The following is a 21,705-nucleotide window of genomic DNA, read 5'->3' as shown; positions in this document are numbered from 1 at the left end:
CTTGTCCATCACAATAATCATTCCAGTGAATGTAGGAGGTCGAACAAGAGTTCGCTGAAAAATAAGGTCATTTGCTTTACTAAGCTATCAGAACGACTTATTAGATTTTTGGTCCTCTAGTTTAAACATCGTCACACATCTCCAAGAACGTATCTTTTTTGTACATAGTAAACATATTTTGAAATAGCCTGTAGTCGAGCAGGTAGAGAGCAAGGCACTGACTCCTGCTAGACGTTCTTGGCCACCGCCTTCAAAGCCGACGATCTTCGCGCGAAACAAATAAAACAACACCACTTTTACGTAATTCCAGGTAAAAACGATTAAATAAGAATTTATACTACATAAACATCGCTTATGGACTTTATTTTGTATTCTCTGGAACCACAGATGCGTTTTTTTATCCTATGCTATGAAAAATATGACCTAAGATACGAGGGGGGGATAAAAACCTGAAGCCCTTGAAAACGCCTGTAAGAATCTGCAAGTTAAAGCAGACGAGCCATCGGTGTAGCGATAGTAAGTTGTGCGCCACAGCATGGGAAGCTTCAGGCTGATCGTAAGTCAATTGTTTTTCAATGACAAGTCTCCTCCCCTCACGAGTGCAGTGCACAGTAACTAGTGAACCCAAAGAGTGCGTGCTTGCGTGCGTGGATTATTGTGAGAGGAACCGGTAAGTCATTCCGAGAAACTTTAACAGTTAATGATTCGATAGAAATTTTCTGAGATTCTACAGACTACATACAGATAGGCTTGCCAACCGTCCCGTTTTTCCCGGTACAGTCCCGATTTCGATCATTGCGTCTCGCGTCTCGAAATAATTTCCACACGTATCAAAATGTCCTGATTTCATAGTTACAGACGTGGACAAATTATTAGCAAAATTGAAGATTTTTATTACATATTTTTACAAAATATGATTCTTCAATTTAGACTACAGTTAACATTTTTGTGTATTTTCAAATTATTAGCAAAATTGAAGATTTGTATTGTATATTTTTTCAAAATTTAACTCCTCAATGTGGACTACATTTCATAATTTTGCATATTTACAAATTATTAGCAAAATTGAAGGTTTTTATTGTATATTTTTGCAAAATTCGATTCTTCAATTTGGACTACAGCTGACATTTTGGATATTTCCAAATTATTAGCAAAACTGAAGATTTTTGTTTCATATTTTTACAAAATTTGACTCTTCAATGCAGTTGACATTTTTGCTAATTTACAAATTATTATCAAAATTGAAGATTTTGATTATATATCTTTACAAAACTCGACTCTTCAATTTAAACTACAGTTGACATTTTTGCATATTTCTGTCTTCTGTAATGATGGAAATATGCAAAACTGTCAGCTGTAGTCTAAATTGAAAAGTCAAATTTTGTAAATAGAATTATCATAAAAATCGTCAATTTTTGTTAATAATTTGTCCACGTCTGTATGTCAGACATTTACGCTTCCACCGTGCATAGTCCATACTACAGAACGTCCATATGATAAAACGTCCATAAGATTAAAATGTCCATACTGTCAAAATGTTTAACAGTTTATTCCTTGTACAGAGTACAACAACACATGCTAATGCCATATTAGTCTCAAACGAATAATTTTCTCAGAAAAAAAATAATTTTCTCATAAATGTTAACACTATTTTACTCTGTAAGTACTATCCCAGATCACAGGTATAACGGATTGCTCATCCTTATAGGGTTTGACGGCAACAACTTTAATCAATTTCACTATGCTGCCATCTAGCTATTGCATAAGAAATCACGTTATAACTTTCATTTTAATTGCATGGGGCAACTGTACTTCCATCTAGCGGACGTTCTCAATGGACGGTGGCGATCCTAGTGGTTGTTCTGTTCCATATGTTATCGATTTTAACATGGGGATGGCCAATCTGTTATAGGCCTATATGTGACTGGGAAACCGACAAGAAATTATTCATCCTTTTGGAGTTTTAAATAAAAGGTTTCTTTGTAAATTAAATAGAAAGATTAACACGTGTCGTTATTTTCTGCCATTAGGAAGCCTGACAATCCTACTGTAGTGACTAATGGTCAGAATATTGCTACTTATACCCGGGTTCGTGTGTGTCTTCTTAGGTGAACTGGCGATGCGCTGTTGCCTAATTTTTTAACTAACCATGCACTTAATTACAAAAAGCATAATAGGGTTTTAATTATCTTAATGTATTCTATTGTACCCTTCAATCTGCACTGTTATACAGGGTGTTTCTAAATTATACCGACAAACTTTTGAATCGGATAGATAACCTTCTTTCAAACACTTTTCGTTAACAAACCCATGGGCTCGGACGCTTCAGTTAATTGCAAAAAGGGTTTAATCCTACCATCCAGTTTGTTTACTTCGTCAGCGCAATATCATTCTTCGACCCGATTTGTTTATTCCCTGAGCTCGGTATCATGCATTAATTTGATTACTGCCTGTGGTTTATAAAACCCTTGTCGACTCTGAAGAAGATCTTGCAACACGCATTGTCTGGGCAGTAGCCTGATAATTTTAGCACCAGTCTCTCTGTGTACAGTGGTGGCAAAAAAACCGGACAGACCCTTGTAGCTGATTCAAAAGAATCCTGTGCTGTATATTGTGTCAAACTGTGGTAATTTCAATATGGATAGTGACGCCAGAGGTACGTACTGCTATTTAATGTAAAAATACGCAGTTATCTTTGCCGAATAAGGTAGAAATGTAATATTGATGCCAGAGAAAACAAAACTCTCAAAGTTTTTTCGTCTGTAAGTTTGAGGCAATGAAGGAAATAAAAGACGGTAGGAATCGAACAAATGCAATAAATTTCATTGTTACAATTAATTATACGAGATGGATGTTTTTTGTGACTAGCAAAATTTGAATCTGTGACTCTGAAATGAGCTACAAGGGTCGGTCCGGTTTTTTGTTTTTTTGCCACTACTATACAATAATTTCTACCGAACTATTGGACAGATTTTGTTCAAATTTAGTATCTGCGAGTCAATTTATCAGCGAATGATGTACAGTAGTGGAAAGGAAAACCAGGCCGATCCTTGTAGCTATTTCAGAGCCTTGTTCACTCCAGAGCACGATAGACTGGTAACTAAGACTTTCGTGGTTCGAATCCTGCCTAGGAAGGAAACTTTTTTTTGTTCCTTATTCAAATTTATTCCCAATACTTCTCGATTGTCGGTAAAATTCATGTTCTGGGAATAATAAGTTAATTAAGTAGTAAAATATCGCTTCAATCGAAAAGTATTGGGAATAAATTTGAATAAGAGACAAAAAGGTTTCCTTCTCAGGCAGGATTCGAACCACGAAAGTCTTAGTTACCAGTGTATCGTGCTCAGGAGTGAACAAGGCTCTGAAATCAGCTACAAGGGTCGGTCGGTCGGTCGGTCCGGGTTTTTTTGCCATTACTGTACAGTACATGAAATATAATAATTTTAGTACCAGTCTGTCTATGTACAGCGATTTCTACTAAACTATTGGACGGATTTTGTTCATATTCAGTATCTGTGAATCAATTAATCAAGGAATTATATACATAAAGCATAATCATTTTAGTATTGTCTGTCTGTGTACAGCGGTTCCTCCTAAACAATTTCACAGGTTTTAGTCATATTCAGTATCAACGAATCTGTAATTTATCAGGGAATAACGTACATTAAATACTATAATTACTGTATAATGCTAGTCTGTCTGTGTGCAGTGATCTCTACTAAGTTACTGGACGGATTTTGTTCAAATTCAGTATCTACGTGTCCAGAGAATAAAGTGCGTGGAACATAATAATTTAAAAATATATACCGTATAACGATAACAATATTATTAATGATAGTGATAATAGTAATAGTAATAATAATAATAATAATAATAATATCGCTCGCAACATGGGAAAGGAATTGAATTGCTCCAAAACGAGTAGTCTAACATTAGTATAGAGAAAGTACGAATGTGTTATCGTAGTGATAATATATTTTATGCTCGACCATGCCGAAATGTAGTAATTATACACCTGCTAGCAGTCCTTTAATGCATGTCATTAAAGTACACCTACTGATTAAAGTACAGGTGTTCAGCCAATGACAACTCAGCTTACAGGTGTTCAGCCAATGACAAGTCAGCTTTGTACCGTTATAAAACCGCAAGTATCGATTATTCTCGGATATGCAATCGAAAGAGAATTAGCGAAAAGTCACGGAGGCTGGAAATCCAATACTGTCGCAGAAGGTTATGTTCTGTTACTATAATAATTAGCGTTAATTGTAAATAATATTCAAATAAATTCAATTTGTCATCTCGTTTTTCAATGTCGAATTCAATAATCAAGGTTATATCAAGTTTAACGGGATTACATCAAGGTCAATGACATTATTGTTCCTCGGAAAAAATCAATACTTTCGCGTCTGCGCACATCTCACAATTCACGACCTAGAACCAGGTCACTTCCGATCTTGTCAGATGCAAATAAAATGTATACATCGGAATAATTTCAAGTTAGAAATATGGTCGAGCATAAAAAGTCGTATGAAACTTGCCTATAATGGTAATTAAGACGCTCGTATGAATATTATGAAACTCGCTTGCGCTCGTTTCATAAATATCCATACTTGCGTCTTAATTACTATCATTATAGGCTCGTTGCATAATGTACTATTATAATATTTTAAGAGTTTCGTGAATTTGCAGAGATAGATGGAGAGGTGTGAGACAATAGTCACGCAAATTTCACATAAAGAACTTTTTATTCCTTGCCATATAATACACTAAATTATAAAATATCTACTATTTTCATTGCACTGTTTATGCAGTATCTAATGCCGCGTGGCATCTAATGCACACCAGATATCTTGCAGAGATACATATATTTGCTAAGCAGAAAAAAAAACTGAGACGAGAATATGTTGCAAGAATGCAGATGTATTAAGTCGTTAGCTAAGAACTACTTATGCGCTATAATCTTAAATCATATGATAATAACATAAAACTGTGGCAAATGATAATGATTTCGCCTTGAACTGCAATTTGCATTCCAAGTGTTTACCTCGTTGCTCCGCGCTTGTGAAGAAATTTCTTGTCGCCATGTTTATCATAAATATTTTTGTACGACCTTCATGTATTTAATTATACGGTGAGCCAAACATGCGGTTAACAAGAATAGTAAGCTCAAATTATTTTATTTTTACTTTGTTCCTCACTTACTGCTCTTTCTCGTTATTCTATTTCGCAATTTTTATTTTTACTTTGTTCTTCACTTACTGCTCTTTCTCGTTATTCTATTTCGCAATTTAGTTTTTCTCTATTTTGTGTGCTCGTCCTTATAAGAAGAAAAGATAAGTCAAAGAAATAAAGAAGTTTATCAGTATGATAAGAAGAAAACGAAGATGGTAAAGATAAAACAGAGGATGATAGTTAGGGGTAGATTTACTTCCGCAAATTCCAATATATGCGCAACACGATAAGGAATATGCGAAAACATACAAAATTCTATTATTTGTATGTTTTACTATGCTTCTAAAGAATACGAATATCGGGTAGTTATACGGGCTGAACTGTAAATAATATAACTAATTTCAGCAGGTTATTCTTTGAGATATTTCAAATAAAAACGTTCAGTACAAATTTCCTCATTCGTGCTTTCTTTCCGAGAACTATTAATAATGGAATTCCTCAAGGATCAATACTAGGTCCCCTACTTTTTCTAGTGTTTATAAATGATCTTGCCCCCCTAATAAAAGATGTAGGTCATCCCATATTATTTGCAGATGGCACAAGTATAGTAATTACAGCCAATAACTCAAACACATTCCAGTCTTCAACAGAGGAAATTCTCTTCAAAATATGTGACTGGTTCTCAGGCAATAAATTGGTATTAAATTGTAACAAAACTAACATAATTCAATTTAAATCCTGTGCAAATTCAACCTCGCAAATTTCTAGCGCAATAATTAACAACAGATCCCTATTAGAAACCACAACAACCAAATTTCTTGGCTTAAAAATCGATAATGTGTTAAATTGGAAAAATCGTATTAAAGAAATTACCCCCAAACTAAATTCAGCTTGTTTCGCTATTAGACCTATGCAAAAGATAGTAAATATCAATACCTTAAAAACAATATACTTTGCATACTTCCACTCGATAACGAGTTTTGGAATAATATTCTGGGGAAATTCCACAGATAGTAACAGTATATTTCTATTACAAAAAAGAGTAATTAGAATAATAGTAGGTGCCAAATTTAGGGAATCGTGTAGGACTATTTTCAAAAAAACTATAAATAATGCCCATGGCTTGTCAGTATATATTTTCATTAATAATCTTCCTCGTATGTAATCGTGAAAACATTGTAACTAATTCAACAGTTCATACCATAAATACACATCAAAAATGACTTTCATACTCCATCGGCAAGTCTAACGTGCTATCAAAAAGAAGTGCGTTATATGGCAGTAAAAATTTTTAATAGCCTACCTATCGATATAAAAAATGAAACTCAAAACATAAGATTATTTAGGGCCAAATTAAAGAAGTACCTAATTTCTCACGCCTTATTCTGTAGGTGAATTCATGACATTCAATAACACTTCATGAAATTGATACTAAAACTTTGTGTTGTAGTAGTAGACTATATTGTAAATCTCATCTGTATATATTTCATCTAGACTGTGACTATGAATTAAGACTTTATAATAGTATTAAGTTTTTTGACTTGTTCCATATTCTAGCTGTAAAGCAATGTAGGAATACCATGGAACGTTAATAAATACAATACAATACAATAAAAATTGTTTTACATGAAATATTTTCGTAATCAAGAACTCAACTATCCGGCCATCAAGAAGTTATACAGAGTGATTATAAATGACTGCGAAAGAATGAAAAAGGAACAAGCGGGTTTCCAACTGAAAAGTTGCAGTAGGAAAACCACAATATGTGAGACCAGCTTAAGAAGTTATGGGATTTAATGTGAAAGATAAGTCTGAATGTGTGAGAAAACTACAGCGATTCTAACTGAAATTTTCCGGGCTCTCATCGGGTCAAAAACTCTGATAGAACTGACATCTGAAGGCTAGTCCACAATGAACTTGGAACGGAAACGAGAACGAGAATGAAAATTTTGTTAAAATAAATGTATATAATTGTGAGCATTCACAATTGACTATCACGTTACCGTTCCCGGGCTCAAGCAAGCGTCTCGTTAATTGTGAATGCTCACAAGTAACACATTTATTTTTAAAATATTTCCCTTCTCGTTCTCGTTTCTGTTCCCGGTTCATTGTGGATTAGTAAGTCCACATTCTTCACGGCATTTCTGCGAGAATCTGCTCCTCCACCAACAAGCCCAGTCTACCCGGCAGGAAAAGTGCTAATAAAACAGAAATAAATGAAAGACTTGTAAAAAATGAAGCAGTAGGTCCCTACATCCCAAGCGAGCATACGGCATTTTATGAAGAACTTTTGAGCTGGTCTACAGACAGTAATGCAACGTGCGATGACTGGAAAATTATACATCCCAAGTGAAAAGACTGATTTCTCTTCATCATTCATATGATATGATATCTTGCTACTTTTTTATTTATAATTATTATATATTCTTTTTGTTGATTGTGTACGATTTCCAATAAAGAAGACTATTTTAAGAATAGCACGAAAATATCTAAAATTATCTGTATCTTATTTGATTTTACTCCTTATAAAATTGTTGTTTAAAATTAGGTTGTTTAGAAATATTTTAAATACACAGAATTAGTTTTTTTATGTATAATTTTTATTTATTACTATTATTATTATTATTATTATTATTATTATTATTATTATTATTATTATTATTATTATTATTATTTTACACAGTTATTTCTTTATTTTTTCCATTAACACTTATATCTAGGTAATTGTCATTGTCTCAATGTAACACGTGCTGTGCTGATCATACTAATTATATTCCTTTAGTTGTGAGATTATATTCATATGTATTAATTCTTTTTTTTAAGTTAATACTTGTATACTAGAATGTATTTTCCTGTTTCTGATTATGTATTCAGTCTCTTTTATTATAATATATTTTTATTATTGTTATTTTAAAGTTAATACTAATTGTGTATATGTATTCAATCTCTCTTTTTTACTTAATTATGTTTATTATTATTTTTAAGTTAATATTTGTATACCGGTATCGTATTTTTCTGTATGTGATTTGATCCTGGTTGAATGGAAGAGAAGACCTGATGGTCTTAACTCTGCCAGGGAAAATAAAATGATTATTATATTATTATTATTATAAAACTTATTTTTAAGAGCGGCTTTTTTCCTATTTTAAGTCTCAATAAAATCTTAATTATCCGCATAATGGGTATAATTAATTTAAAAATCAACAAATGTAATCTAGACTATTAGTCTATAACATAGTTTTTTTTCAATTTCCCACAAATTTACTTTCCCTGACTTATGCCCTTCAGAAAAAACCGATTCAAATGCATGCATTGTAAGCGGAAACTAAAAGGAAGACGGAAAATATGAGAGACTGAAGAATGCTGGGTTTGCAATAAAAGACTTGCCGTAGGACAGAACAGTATGAATGAAAAATAATATTATTATTAATAATAATAATAATAATAATAATAATCTCATTTTTAATTAATTATACAGTAGAGAATGAACTATTAATTCACAAAGTTTGTTCGTTACATTATTTTTCTAATCCTACGTAAAAAATGCAAAATGTTGTGGTTACTGTCGTAGTGTATAATGCAAGTCTTGGGATTTCTTCAGTTTTAGAAAATGAAGTTCAGCTCGATTTACTGCCCAAGGATTTTTTTAACTGGTCATACTTGTTTTGAAAGACATCAAGGTTAAGTCCACTTTTAGGTATTTTATCCTCCTAAATGCCATCCATGGAGCAGCCAATGCCTCAGACAAGTGGCCTTTTGTCACGATGTTTACAGGTCATGAACCCCATCAGTCACGTTGATGTAGTACTTCATTAAATCATTCTTTATAATTCATCATTCGTTCCATATTTCATCATTTCTCCGTGATTAAAACGTCACTCTTTCAATTTTAATCAATTTTTCAATTTTCAAATTCATTCTTATTCATTACTTCAGAATTACGGTACTTTAATTTATTAAACTATCATTCATTCGTTCATTCATTCTTTCACACGCACTCTAACTTAAAATGACATTATCTCATTTACACACTCATATCACATACACTCACCTCACTCGCACATATTCGCAAAAAAACTCATTTCGCACACTACACACTCATCTCGCGCTAGCACACTCATATCACACACTCACAGACACTCATTTCACTCACACACACTCGTTTAACATTCACACTCGCACACACTCATCTCGCACTTGCACTCATTTCACACTCACACACACACACACTAATCTACACGCACGCACACTCATCTCTCTGACACACTCATTTCACAGAGTACTCTTACACATTCATATCTCTGAAACACTCACCTCACTCTCACACACACTCATTTCACACTCACGCACACACTAACCTCACGCGCACGCACACTCATCACTCTCACACACTGATTTCACACGCGTACTTACACACACTCATCTCTCTGACACACTCATTTCACGTTCACTCACACTCATCTCAGACTTGCATTCGCATACACTCATCTCGCATTCACATTCATCTCACACTCGTTCTTACACTCTCACACCGCAAATTTAGTCATTACATTTTTGTCATATAATTTTAAAAAATTAAATAATCTCTTCATACTTGTAGTAATAATTACACATATCTATTGACATTCATTCACTTGGTCATTAATTTTATTACAGTTCTCATTCATTAAAATGGTACTATTGTATTAACAATTCCATCTAACCAATCCCTTTCATTCAGTCATTGTATTTCTTTTAAATAATAATATAATCGAAATCTCATTAATCTATTCACATTTTATATCTTCCCTCTTTTCACTTTTATTGAACAACTATTTTATTTTCACTATGTACTTCTCTATTTATTAATAGAAGATGCGGCAAAGGAAAAACATGTTTTTCAATTAACAGTAACTCAGTAGATTTGCAAGTTAAACAAAATGTAATTACACGTAAATAAAGCTTGTATAATCCATGAAGGATCGGTGGAGCGGATAAAAATTCTCTCCGGCACCGGGATCCGAACCCAGGTTTTCAGCTCTACGTGCTGACGCTCTATCCACTAAGCCACACCGGATTCCAGTTCCGATGCTGGATTGAATCCTCTCAGTTTAAGCGCCACCTCTTAGTTTCCCATTAGTGGCCAACCCTCATGCACTGTGTCACAGATGTGTGACAGTGGCACAATGTCCGATCCTTCATCACATGATAACGCAGAATTCCTGCATGGAAATATCATATGTACTTCGGTACAGCGCTAAAATTGTATAATGCACTTTTGTTGAAAATTCTTCATTATCTTCCAAAGATAACATCCGTCAAGCAACGCCTTTCCTTCTACAGGGACATCATTTTATTTTTACTTCAATTTTTATTGTACCTGAGTTTTTTAATGTACTTCACTCCCACCCCTTCTACTAATTAAGTTCCTACCGTCCTCCACACAGATCCAAGATCGCATATACAGTCATAGTAGCCTTACGGTCATAGTAAACAGTACGTTCCAAAAATATGTTCGCGTTTTCCAGTGACGAAAGAGTTTTCAATATTGAATTATTTTCGCACAGGTACTGTCGTCCATTTGCCTACGTCGTATTCCGGTCCCCCCCCCCACCAGCTTTTATTCGCCAGCTAGTGGCTGGGCTGACTTAGCTCTTTTCTGAGAACATTAATTTCTGTTAGGAATGGACGTCTACGTAATATTATACAACTGTTTAAAGTAACTTAAATAAAAGGACCTCGTTAAGTAATTAACTGTCATGTGTTTTCCCCCCTTTCTACGACCCAGCGACAAAACCACTGACGGACAGTAGATAGCATGTCTGAGTAATTTTATCTCTGCGGGTCGGGCAGAAGTGAAGATTGAATTTACAGTCCATAAGGTACTCTTTTATAGAGTAGGTACAGAATTATTTCAACATGAGTTATTGTACGAAGGACGAAACTGGTAATTGGGATTAGGTACAAATAATCTATAGTGCGATAATATGCACATTAGAACTGAAGCCTATATCGAAATGAACGGCCATCATTTTCAAAAATGTGTTTAAATATCCATATTATGATTATTTTTCAATTTAACTTCATTCTCTATATTGTACACTAATGTGTTGTAGACAGTAAAATATACACTGCATAATGAATACGTCCACATGGACAGCTCAGTTCGTGAGTAAAAACATTCATTGTTAATACTGTACTGTATTTTGATTAAAAACCTAATGAAAATGATCAAACTCAAAAGCGCGATATTTCCTAGTTTACGTAAATGTATGAACTACTTTTCTTCCCTCCTATACCTAGTAAAGTGATTTGTTTGTATATTACGCCAGTATCATCGAACTCCAGTTGTGGAAGGGGGTAGCAAACGGCGTTGATCCAGAGGTATAGCCAAGTTAATATTAAAAATGTTAGTAAAAATAAAATGATGTCCCTGTATATGCATTCTCGCAATCTCACTTCGAAATTCTGCATTGCTCTTCCCAATATTAATTCTTCCTCCATATTAGCAATTTTCAGGCGAATGGAATCTTTCAAGTCCTGGATACTGCGGGGTTGTTTCTGTTGACCTTTGATTTGAGGTAAGCTCACAAAAAAACAGTAGCATACGGACAAGTCATGTGAGCGAGGCGGCCAAAGGGTATCACCAAAATAGGACGGCAATTACGGACTTTGTTTCAATAAGTTTCAAAGTCAAACACTCGATGTTCCAAGGTCCACGGCGCCATGCCTACTGAAACTGCATACCTACCAGTAAGCGGCGGAAACCCCGACTCTTCCTCTTTGCCGAGTACTAGCCGATCGAAAAACATGCGTTTCCTCTGCCGCACCTTGCACATTAGTTATTGAGTAAATTATACAGGGACATCATTTTATTTTTACTAACATTTTTAATATTAACCTGTCTATACCTTTAGAGAACCGGAAACACCGCTTGCTCCCCCCTCCAAGACTGGAGTTCGATGATACTGGCGTAAAACACAAATCACTCTACTAGGTATAGGAAGGAAGAAAAGTAGTTCATCCATTTACGTAAACTAGGAAATATCGCGATTTTGAGTTTGATAATTTTCATTAGGTTTTTCTTTAATCAAAGTACAGTACTGTATTAAGAATAAGTGTTTTTACTCATGAAGTGAGTTATCCATGCGAACGTATTCATTATGCAGTGTATATTATACTGTCTACAGCACATTAGCGTACAATATAGAGAAATAAGTTAAATTGAAAAATAATCATAATATGAATATTTAAACACAATTTTGAAAATGGTGGCCGTTCATTTCGATACAGGCTTTAGTTCTTTTGTGCATATTAACGCACTATAGACTATTGCATCTAATTCCAATTGCCAGTTTCGTCCTTCGTACTAGTAACTCATGTTGAAATAATTCTGTATCTACTCTACGTACTGTAAATTCAATCTTAACTTCTGCCCGACTCGAAAATGTAAAATTACTCAGACATGCTATCTACTGTCCGTCCAAGTGGTTATGCCGCAGGATTGTAGAAAGGGAGGAAATCACGTGACAGTTAATTACTTAACGAGGCCCTTTTATTTAAGTTAAATTAAACAGCTGTATAACATTACGTAAACTTCCAATTCCTAAGAGAAATTAATGTTTTCGGAAAAGAGCTAAGACAGCCCAGCTATTACAGAGGGGCGAGCAGAAGCAGGTGGGGGAAACCGGGATGCGACGTAGGCAAACGGACAGTACCTGTGCGAAAATATGATTCAATATTGAAAGCTCTTTCGTCACTGGAAAACGCGAACATATTTCTGGAACGTACTATACTCAGTAACTCAGTACTGCTTACTATCTGCGGTCTTGGTTCTGTGTGGAGTTGGAACTTCCTTAGTAGAAGGGTTGGGAGTGAAGTACATTCAAAAAATCAGGTACAATAAAAATTGAAGTAAAAATAAAATGATGTCCCTGTACATTCCTTCATAAATTCAATCACCATTTCCTTCGTATTATCAACTTGATCATTAATTATTATACATTTACCAGATAATTTATTAAAAATTTAAATTAATGTAGTCCTTGACTAAGTCCATATATTTATTCAATTAACTCAATTATTCAAGACAAATTTACAACCTAATTCAATAAAAAATTAAATATATTCGCCCAATTCACATACAACTCCAACATTCCTATCAAATATTTTCAAAATTCAGAATTTTAATCTTTTCAGTACCGGTACTGTACATTCTTTTCCTTTTGTACGTTTTACGTTTGAGATCAAGATACTTGAAGAGACATAAATCGTATTTCCATCCTTTATTAGTCTCAGCTATTATAAAACTGGAGTTCACTATTCACGTACTACGGTCTTGAGTGCACTGCCTAATTTATCTTGAAACTTTGAACGGAAAGGGGAAAAAGTTTAGAACAGAATTAACAAAATTTCCAACGATGAAAGAGTAATGGAACGGAGAAAAATTCTCTCCGGCGCCAGGATTTGAACCCGGGTTTTCAGCTCTACGTGCTGACGCTTTATCCACTAACGGTCTTACTAATAAAAACTCTACATACAGACATTTAACTGTCTTATACTTATACAATGAGTAGCTCGTTTATAAGTCGTGTGTAAATTCCTTACTAATAATCACTACATACGTCGTGTATAACAGTATAACTGTTACACAGCTACGTCATAGTTTCGTCATTACTTCGTTACGAAAGGTAATAGAATATCTGAGGTTCTCTATTGCATCCGGTAGAGCGCTCTAGTGTGGCGTGTTAAATATCGATAGTACAACTGGCTCTAATCGATTACCACACTACATTTTGGTCAAAGAGTACAAGCTACAGCAATATTATTCTAATAATTCCATGATCTTTGGTTTGTTCTTCTGTGGTTACAAGGTAACCATCATCATAAAATGACAGTCGATACGAACAGCTGTTAGAGGGGCGGCCTTTTTTTCGCTATATATAACGCTTAAACAAGGGGTTTCGTGTATATAACTACTGCAAAGCAATTCCCAATGTATAGTTACAGCCTGTTTATACGTCCATCGCTTATTCACGGTTTATTAGTAACGTTTTCTGTCTCAACTGTGCATAAGTCTCGTATAAAAACTATACACGGTTTATTAGTAAGACTGTAAGCCACACCGGATTCCACCCCGGCGTCGGAAGAATCGTCTCAGCTTAAAGTTCCAACTCTTGGGTTCCCTCTAGTGGCCGCCCTCTGCACTACGTCATAGATATCTATGAACCTAGGACCGAAGTCCACACATGTGCTGAGGTGCATTCGTAATGAGTGACTAGTTGGCCGGAATAAGCGCCGTCTTAAATCACGAAGTGATTTACGCATATCATAAATATTATTATAATGTACCGAAGTACATACGATATTTCCATGTAGATATTCTGCGTCATCATACGATGAAAGAGTAATGGAACGGAGAAAAATTCTCTCCGGCGCCGGGATTTGAACCTACGTAGAGCTGAAAACCCGGGTTCAAATCCCGGCGCCGGAGAGAATTTTTCTCCGTTCCATTACTCTTTCATCGTCTGATGACGCAGAATATCTACATGGAAATACCATATGTACTTCGGTACATTATAATAATATGTAAAATTTCCAAGTTCATATTTTCTATTCAACTGATGAAATGTTTATGCTTGTAAATTGAATTAATCTGCTTGCTATATACAATATATTTTTGTATAATCTTTTACTTGTTCCACACCTAAAAGTTATAATCATGGAAAATCCATGGAAAACAACAAATGAATAAATAACTTTCTCAAATAATTAAATAGTAAATCTGGTACATTGAGATATTTATGCTATGCATCCACTTAATTCAATTAGACGCAAACTACAAATTTACCAATTAATTGTTTAATTAATTAAAGATATGAATACAATGAATCCTCTACTAAAATTAATTTGTTTAATCAAAAAATTGTTCTATTTATTAGGCACCATGTTGTTGTTTAGTCATCTGTACGAAAAGAAGTGACACTAGTAAGGCATCAATCATGAGGCAACCAAACCAGGAGATAATGGAGTAGGTTGGCCAGTTCATTCACATTCCCATACGTATATTATTAATTCATTCATTCATATTCATTGACCAAATCATTCAAATTCCCACATGCCTATTGTTAATCCATTCATGTTCCCACATACTGTCACTCTCTGAGGAGTTTAGGGCTCAGAGGAATGCGGTTCCGACTGGAGTGGGAGGGAACAGTGACATCGCCAGTCTGGAAGGAAGTACAATCATACTGAAAACATTCGCCCAATTTACGAGAGCAATATGCCTATTAGTTTTCTAACGTATTTTTGGCGAGATAGAGATACAACCATTCGTACTTATGTGTTCAGAGAAGGAAAGTATTGTAGAACATTTTATTTATTTATTTAGTATATTATTTATTTATTCTGATGAAGTTAAGGCTATCACACCATCAGAAATACAAATACAATAAAATAAATAAACATAAAAATCATAATAAAACTACAATAATATAAATGAAAAGAAGAATCATACTATAAAATATAGTGACTAGTAGAATTGAATTAAATTTGTAAAGTAATCAATTTAAAAATAATAATAATAATAATAATAATAATAATAATAATAATAATAATATTAAACTGCCCCCCTTTGAGGGTAGCCCTTATGGACTCAGTATATCCTCAAAAAATATATATATTATACATATGTAAACGTAGACATTAAGTTTTAAAAAAAGGGAAACAAAGAAAAGGGCGTGAAAAATTACAATTGCTATTAATGTGCACCATGTGATTAATTAGGATTTGGCAGGATTTTTTTAACACAATTATCACAATGTCATCCCTCAGAGATGTTGGCAGAGCAAACTGCCGTCGAAATTCTTCGAAAAAAGCTGGTATAGTCCCTCGAGCACCTACGAGCAAGCCGAATACCTCAAAGTGAATTAAAGCATATTTCAGCTTGAAATAGTTAACTGTAGGCTCATAGATCGACTTCTTCTCAAGGTGGACCTCGGCTGACTGATGACATCCTACTTCAAAACGTATCGTGGGGCCCACAATGATGCCCTGTTTAGTGTCAGCATTGTACGCTAAAATATCTACTCGTCTCGTTGACCCATTTTCCACAGCATGTTTCCTTAAAAATGACTTGTAACGGTGAAATATTTAATATGAGTTATTCATATAATAAACATAGCTAACATCAGGGAGATGTTTGAGTAAAAATTGCAACAACATATTTAATATATTTATAACAAAATCACATAGGCCTAGGTAAACAATATGTATATGTAATATTCACACACTACTACAAACTGAAGACTGCATATTTTTGGACGATTAATACTTCCCACTCCGCTCGGCTCGGCTTAGCTGTAGCAACAAAAGAATCTACCTGCAATCCCCCCGCACCGATAGCAAGAATACTTCAGGTCACAGCACTGAACTCGTCGGAGGAAGACAGTATCTATAAATCATTGGTTTATTCATCTTTAATCATTCATTCACATTTCTACACATCTGTAATACATTCATTCAGGTTCTTACACATATTTAATTCATTCATTCATGCATTCATCTGTCATTAATTCGTTCATGTTCCTATACATCTGTAATTAATTATGTTCCGACAATATATAATTAATTTAATTAATCAATCTATGTTCCAACACATCTACTATGTATTGTGGGTCCCTATCACCACGGCATGGCGCGTCCTCAGGTTGCGGATAGAGGAGACGGCCTCCAGATATGGAGGGTAGCTGTGAATATATTGAATAAGCAGTCGTGGACAGCCGATAAGGGTTGGTCCTCCAGCGTGGGGGTTGGACGAAGGGCTAACAACCCATCACCGTAAAAAAACAGACCTTTGGGGAAGCCGAGACGTAGATGGGAAGATAATATTAAAATGGATTTGAGGGAGGTGGGATATGATGATAGAGACTGGATTAATCTTGCTCAGGATAGGGATCATTGGCGGGCTTATGTGAGGGCGGCAATGAACCTCCGGGTTCCTTAAAAGCCAATAAGTAAGTAAGTAAGTAAGTAAGTAAGTAAGTAAGTAAGTAAGTAAGTAAGTAAGTAAGTAAGTATGTTCCAACACATCTACACACATATTTTATAATTCACCAATTCACGTTTCTACACATCTAGAACTCATTAATACACGTTCCTACAAATCTATAGCTCAATAATCCACGTACCTACACATTTATAATTCATTAATTCATGCTCCTACACATAACTAACTCATTAAGTCACGTTCCTACACTTATTTACTTACAAATGGCTTTTAAGAAACCCGGAAGTTCATTGATATTACACTAGTCAGACTTCAGATGTATACAAAAAATTATTTATCCTCTGACACGTATCAAGTGAGATGTACTTTCTGTACATACCAGCCAGAACCTTAATCAGACGTGATTATGCACTATATTCACCAAAAATAAGTAAAAATATATTACAGCAAATTCTTCCAATTAATTCGTTCGATCATTAACTAAAAGAAATACAATATTTCAATACATTGAGTTCATCGCTCAATTCATCAAATCAATAAAAGATCATTCATTTACTTTATTTACAAAATATCTACATAAAAATTCGATATTTACCTGCCCTGAAGACGAGTATAATAGCCATGCTAATAACACGTACCTAATCTTGTTTATGGTATTGCAGGTTCTGCGATTCATCATGATGCTCTCGTTCGTTATACTCACTGTTGTCAACGCCGAAGTAGCGGTTATTAAAATCAGGTAAGACGCAGTAATTTAAGTGAATGGCATGTTATTCACATTAATTTTACAAACTGCCCCCATTGAGGGTAGCCCTTACGGACTCAGTACATCCCCAAATAGTACATTATGCAACGAGCCTATAATGATAGTAATTAAGACGCAAGCATGGATATTTATGAAACGAGCGCAAGCGAGTTTCATAATATTCATACGAGAGTCTTAATTACCATTACAGTCAAGTTTCATACGACTTTTTATGCTCGACCATATTTCTAACTTGAAATTATTCAGATGTATACATTTTATTTGTATCTGATAACATCGGAAGTGACCTTGTTCTAGGTCGTGAATTGTGAGATGTGCGCAGACGCGAATGTATTGATTTTTCCGAGGAACAATAATGTCATTGACCTTGATGTAATCCCGTTAAACTTGATATAACCTTGATTATTGAATTCGACATTGAAAAACGAGATAAACTGAATTTATTTGAATATTATTTACAATTAACGCTAATTATTATAGTAACAGAACATAACCTTCTGCGACAGTATTGGATTTCCAGCCTCCGTGACCTTTCGCTAATTCTCTTTCGATTGCATATCCGAGAATAATCGATACTTGCGGTTTTATAACGGTACAAAGCTGACATGTCATTGGCTGAACACCTGTAAGCTGAGTTGTCATTGGCTGAACACCTGTACTTTAATGAGTAGGTGTACTTTAATGACATGCATTAAAGGACTGCTACCAGGTGTATAATTACTACATTTTGGCATGATCGAGCATAAAAATATGCATACATATGTAAATATAGATAATGAAATTAAAAAAAAAAGAAACAAAGAAAAGAGTATGAAAAATTGTAATTGCTGTTAAGACTAATCAGGATTTGACAGGATTTTTTAACACTGTTATCACAATGTCACACACTTAGTCTCTGTTCCTCTCTCAAAGTGAGAGTCCAAGTTTCACAACCATACAGAACAACCGGTAATATAACTGTTTTATAAATTCTAACTTTCAGAATTTTTGAGAGCAGACTGGATGAGAAAAGCTTCTGAACCGAACAATAACACGCATTTCCGATATATTCTGCGTTTCATTTCCTCTCATTTGTATTTGTTACTGTTGCTCCAAGATATTTGAACTTTTCCACTTTTTCAAAACGTAAATTTCCAATTTTTATGTTTCCATTTCGTACTAATGTTCTGGCAACGAGACATGATCATATACTTTGTCTTTCGGGATTTACTTCCACCTCTTTATTTGCTTCAGGTGAAATTCCCGTGTTTTCCCTAATATTTTGTGAATTTTCTCCCAACATATTCACACCTGTAATTAATTCATTTAATTTCCTGCGCATCTATAATTAATCCATTTACTTTTCTACTCATCTATAATTCATCAATTAAAATTCCTAAGCATTTATATTTCATCCATTAACGCTCCTAAGCATTTATACTTCATCCTTTCACGTTCCTACATTTCTATAATTACTCCATTCACTTCCTTACGCATCAATAATTCACGTTCCTATAATTCATGATTAATCCATTCACGTTTCTAAAATTCATAATTAAAGACTGGATATAAAAAATTCCGAAATGTCCAAGAGAAAAACCCTATAAAACAGGGCTTTCTTGTGCAAGTAGTAATGTAATATTTATTTTGCACTTCTATGGGAGAAGCTAGATTATAAATAAAATTTCAATGGGATTTATCTTTTCTTGCTATATTGAGCCAGGGACATAGGCCTACTCTTTTTTTTTTAGAAAAACTAATTTCAAAGATATTGACACTTTTTAATGTCCATTCTTCAATTCATCCATTCACGTTCCTATACATTCATAATTCATCTATTCACGTTTCTACACACTTAAAATTAATTCATTAACGTCCCTACATATCTATGATTAACTTACGTTCCTACATAATGTGAAAGTTATTCATTCACGTTCCTACACACCTAACAGGGCCGTATTTAGGAGTGGAAAACTGTGCACGATAACATCTTGTCTGTTACTCCCAACTGTTCCATCTGCCGACATAAGCTACATTATCTCAGTATAAATTTGAATTATTATTGGCTTTATTATTACTATATTAACAGCAATATTGTTGTTATCAGAACTGAAATCAGAAGTAAACACTGAAATACTGAAACAATTGTCTTTAGAGACAATTAATATTAGGTACCTTCCACAAAACTGGCTTCACTTATACACCGACGGATCCTTGATCTCCAGAGAACAAGGTGCCGGTGCAGGTGTTACGTGCTGTCTCTTCTCACTTTATAGATCACTTGGATATGGAACAACAAGTTTTGATGGTGAAATCATTGCAATAAGTGAATGTCTCAGGAATCTTCTATGCCACATCAATAAATTTAGGAATGCAGTTATATTGTCAGACTCCAAAGCAGCTATTCTATCAATCGTCTCTAAACACACACCTTCATTTCAAACAGCAGAAATAACTAAAATGCTCTCTCAATTAATATCACTCAATAAAAGAATTGTATTCCAATGGATACCATCCCATTGTGGAATCCTGGGAAACGAGAATGCGGATGCTTTAGCAAAGAAGGGCAGCACTGCTACTTACAGATCTGTTACTAAATCTACTTATTACTCTGTGAAGAGATTTATTAAATCTACATACTTAGACTTCAACAAACAAAATTTGATAACACAATCCCAAGGGAAAAAATGGAACTCTCTGCATCAAAATCCACAGTTAATTCCCGATTTACCACGGAAATCGTCTGTAGCTGCATTTAGATTGGCAACAGGCCATGATTGTTTGGCTAAACACCTGCATAGAATTGGAATATATCAGTCCCCTAACTGCCAATTGTGCAACTCAAACCAAGAAATGAATTCGGAACACCTCAAGATCTGTGCTTCATTGGCTGGTCATGATAATATCTTTGAAAAATATTGGAGTGCAAGAGGTCAAATGACTTTATTGTCAAACGCCTGGCATTAGAAAACAACAACAACATATTGTTGTTATCGTAACCATTTAATTGCACTGACTTTACAACTAACAGTCAAAATCAACCTACCAATTCAAACACAAAACCAGAACAGAAGATACTGCATCAGACAGCAAACAGATTTTCAATTCCTTCATTACATTAAATGCTTTGTTTATTAACTGAACACGCTTCTTTTACTCCATTTGCAGAGAACGAGTGAAACTCCACGGCGGCATCCAACGGTAGCAGCAACCTCTACAGGTTCGAGAATCTGCGACATTGCTCAACCTTGGGAGTTTTCCCAACAGATGGCTCCTGCTGCTCTCCGGCTTGGAACAGAATGTTTCAAGTGTGCAACATAGTCAACGGCCAAACCTATTCTGCTATTGCTCGAAGATGCTGCAAAATCGTGATTGAAACATACAAAATATATGTTCGTTGTTATTAATTGTCTCTCTTATCAGTGATATGCGATTTATTGAAATTCCTCTCAGCTTTCATTTATTATTGTTTGGCTATTGCTAACAAAGACATCTCAATGAGAGAATGTATTAATTCCAATGGAAGTATTTTCAAGAAACATATCTTTACGTTCATAAGTCATTCAGAAGTTGTGTATGTGTGATATTTTAGCTCTTACAACGTTGCAAATTATGCACAAGAAGTTGTATTACATTAATCCTGCAAGTAGTTGATAGCATTTTTTTTTAGTTTATTTTTAGAACCATTAGTATTACAGCTTAGTATATTTATTGTAACATTATATTTGTAATATAAACGTTTAAAAGTTGAAAACATCATAAAGACACTTAATTTGATGTGTAATTTTATCTGGTGTTTTAT

The 21,705-nt window shown here is 34.4% G+C and overlaps 1 long non-coding RNA gene across 2 annotated transcripts; it reads left to right on the top strand.

Annotated features, from left to right (window-relative positions):
• The first annotated feature begins 457 nt into the window (after positions 1–457).
• LOC138714583 (uncharacterized) lies at positions 458–21,680 on the top strand. Of its 2 annotated transcripts, none has more exons than XR_011336049.1 (3): positions 458–556; positions 17,821–17,897; positions 21,072–21,680. It is a non-coding gene; the product is annotated as an uncharacterized lncRNA (long non-coding RNA). The 2 variants fall into 2 exon arrangements; XR_011336053.1 differs by having other exon boundaries at positions 493–670.
• The last annotated feature ends 25 nt before the right edge of the window (positions 21,681–21,705 follow it).

The sequence above is a fragment of the Periplaneta americana genome, chromosome 1 (assembly GCF_040183065.1).
Source record: "Periplaneta americana isolate PAMFEO1 chromosome 1, P.americana_PAMFEO1_priV1, whole genome shotgun sequence".
In the NCBI taxonomy this organism is placed as follows: Eukaryota; Metazoa; Arthropoda; class Insecta; order Blattodea; family Blattidae; genus Periplaneta; species Periplaneta americana.
Note: the sequence above shows the minus strand (reverse complement) of the source record. Positions and strands in the feature narration are given on the sequence as shown.